Source organism: Mus pahari, chromosome 4, assembly GCF_900095145.1.
Source record: "Mus pahari chromosome 4, PAHARI_EIJ_v1.1, whole genome shotgun sequence".
NCBI lineage: Eukaryota > Metazoa > Chordata > Mammalia > Rodentia > Muridae > Mus > Mus pahari.
In genome coordinates, this window is record NC_034593.1 from 10,501,739 (window position 1) to 10,505,334 (window position 3,596).

General features: G+C 43.1%; 1 pseudogene; it reads right to left on the reverse strand.

Moving 5' to 3' along the window:
* Positions 1 to 414: 414 nt before the first annotated feature.
* On the reverse strand, positions 415 to 1,947 carry LOC110321066 (annotated as a pseudogene).
* Positions 1,948 to 3,596: the final 1,649 nt, after the last annotated feature.

Sequence of the window (3,596 nt, forward strand, 5' to 3'; positions counted from 1 at the left end):
CTACTAGCAAACCATTAAAGAGAGAGGCTTATTCTCAACTCATCAACTCTATCCACTTCTCAGAGTCCAGACTAAACTGATACTGAATATTTTACATTAGAGAGGAATTTTTTTCTGAGCTCAGGCATCGAAAACACATTCCTTTTTTGGGGGAGGGGGTGCAGTAAACTTTATTGATGGTATGCAAGAGAGTAGGAATGGCTCCATAGGCCCCTCTTGTTGTTATGTGGGTCTGGGATGGAAATTGTGAGGAAGATGCTCAGTCTTGGGAGGCAAATTGGGACAGGGACTCCTCAACAACAGAGGGCCTCTCTCTTGCTCTCAGTGTCCTTGCTGGGGTGCGTGGTTCGGAGTTTCTTATTCCTTGGAGGCCTTGTAGGCCAGGAGGTCCACCACCCTGTTGCTATAGCCATATTCATTGTCATACCAGGAAATGAGCTTTAAAAAGTTGACATTGCGAGCAATGACAGACCCAGCATCAAAGGTGGAAGAGTGGGAGTTTCAGTTAAAGTCACAGGAGACAACCTGGTCCTCAGTGTAACCCAGGATGCCCTTCAGTGAAACCTCAGATGCCTCCTTCACCATCTTCTTGATGTCATCAGACTTGTCAGGTTTCTCCAGGAGGCATTCCATTTCTACAACAGATACATTGGGGGTAGGAATGTGGGAGACCATGCCAGTGAGCTTCCTGTTCAGCTCTGGGATAACCTTGCTCACAGTCTTAGCAGCACCAGTGGATGCAGGGATGATGTTATGGACATTCCCATGCCACAGCTCTCCAGAGGGGCCACCCACAGTCTTCTAAGTGGCAGTGATGGCATGGACTGTGGTCATGGGCCCTTCCACAATGCCAAAGTTGTCATGGATTGCCACGGACCGGGCTCATTTGGCACTCCTCAATCCGTGTGATGTGAATCAGAGTCTCAGACAGATGGGCATAGAGTCAGCAAGAATTGACAGGCAGACACGACATGAGAGAGTGTGTTGGATCAGAGTGTAATGTCCAAAATGAAAAACAGACTTTTTTATACAGAAGAAAAAAAAAACAAAACCAAAAAACAAAAAACAAGAAAAGCCAGGCAGGACACACCCCGCCAAGTTACAGTGACACAAAACAAAAGGAATGCATACATCAAAAGATAATAGAGCATAGATAACATTCTCACTGAATTCCTACTGAATTCCAAGCTCGTTGGCTTCAAAGATTTTCTAGGATGTTGAGACACTGGTGGAGGCTTACCTATGTCAAAATTCACTCTTTAAAGGCACTTATAATAAAACAATACTGAAAGAGAGAATACACCATACTAATGTGGGGACAGGTTTGAATATACAGGCTATGAGAATGCCAAGGTTCCAGGAGGCTGTTTCCTTGAAACTCTTTGCCTCATGACTGCCTCCAGGCATTTCAACCCCAACAGGCAGACTTCACTGGTGTGGGCATAGCAATGGATGGCATTGGCGGGGATGGGGGGGGTGGGGGTGCGCTAAGCAATTGGTGGTGCAGAATGCATTGCTGACAGTCTTGAATGAGTTGTAATATTTCCCCATCACAAACATGGGGGCATCGGCAGAAGGGGCAGAGATAATGACCCTTATGGTCCCATCCTTCAAGTGGGTCCTGGACTTCTCCATGATGGTGAAGACACCTGTAGACTCCACGACATACTCAGCACCAGCGTCACCCCATTTGATGTTAGCGGGATTTCGCTCCTGGAAGGTGGTGATGGGCTTCCTGTTGACGACAAGCTTCTGATTCTCAGCCTTCACTATGGCGTTGAACTTGCCATGGGTGGAGTCATACTGGAACATGTAGACCATGTAGTTGAGGTCAATGAAGGGGTCATTGATGCTAACAATCTCCACTTTGACAAGTGCAGAGCAGAAGGCAGTCCTGGTAACCAGGCGCCCAATATGGCCAAATTCGTTCTCACTGAATTTCACCATTTTGTCTATTGGATGAAACTGGCATTGCCTAAGAAGATGCAGCTGTATCTGGAACAGGGAGGAGCAGAGAGCCTAAAAACACATTTCTAAGGGCAGGTCTTGAGTATCCATCCTTCCCTAAGGTTAAAGCATACTATTATCTATGTAAATGCCTCCCTTCTGTACAACAGAACATATTTCTCTGTCTTTGAAGTCTGCTAGCAAATGCCACTGTGAATATTTTAGCTATGAAGTTGTCAAAGAAAAGGCAAATAGAACCTTTATAAACACAATACACTTTTGGAGTACAGAAACCTGAAATCAGTACACCATGTAGTCCAGTTTTGTTTGTGAGTAAACACTGACATGGCCATTTTATACAATTCACACTTGTGTGGGGTTCCCAAGGCTAGGGGATTGGCAAATGTGCAAGGTTCATAGGGTTGATGTGGTTAATAGTAGACACAGCTTTTCCTTTTTAGATTCAATTTTCTCATGATCAAGTCTTCACAGGAGTTGTGCAACACTTATTTTTTTTATGTCCTTTCATCTTTGAGGATTCTAGCTTTACAGGATATCATTTGTTCTTAAAGAATACTTAGCTTTCTCATTTAGTGTCAGGTATGCACCCAGATGAATTGAAAACTAATGAAGTATTGTGTAGCTCACATATTGAAAGCACACTGGTTGGACTGCTTGGCTTTCAACTATACTTGAGCCCTAACTGTCAAAATAAAAGAGAGTGGCAAGGTAAGACACAAAGAATTTAGTGATTAGGTTTTTGTCTCTTACTCAGTGGAATAAGAGATGGTTAAATCCTAGTAAGTTAGATACAATACAGGATAGAGCCTCTGCCTCCAATGTGGCAAAGTTAGCACAACCCTGAAGTTTTAATATTAATGTTAATAACTATATATATATATATATATATATATATATATATATATATATNGGTTTGGTGGCTGATGATGGGATGGATTTCTGGATGGGGTAGTCTCTGGATAAAGCTCTGATTTTAATATGGCTAAATTTACATTGTAGCTGAAGATGACCTTGAAGTTCTGATTCTCCTGACTCTGAGTGCTAAGACTGATTACAGATGTGTCCCATTATAATCATACTACATGGTAATGGGTGTTGAACCCCGAGGCATGCATGCTGCCAGCTGAGCACCACCCCAAGCCTTACTTTATGAATCTTAAGTACATTTTCCTGTACTACTAGATAACAGCTATTTTCCTAGATATACTTCAAAACTTTGAAATAAACAGGTGCTACAAGCCCCAGGTCTAGCTAGACAGGAATCCATGCCTCCTTTACTGGGAAGAGGGTGATCTCACTCAGGCATAGCCACAGGACAAAAGGACATATATCCAATGGTAGCTGGCTAAGAAGCTCTAGCCTCCCTTCTCAGACTTTACAATCAAGGGCCATTTCTTTTTCCCCATAAGAGTTGCTAATTAGGGTCTGCCATCTCAGCTCAATTCTACTCCAGCCTAAGGGTTTCAAATGCCCTTCTTTCTAAATTTAGTCACTCGTAGAAGTCACTTAGAATTTCAGTATATCTTTTGTAAACAGCGACTGACTTCTCAAGAAACTGTTACATAAGAACCTTGCTAAAGATACGCTCAGAAACACCTCTTTGTACGGATAGGCTGCCGCCTTTCCTT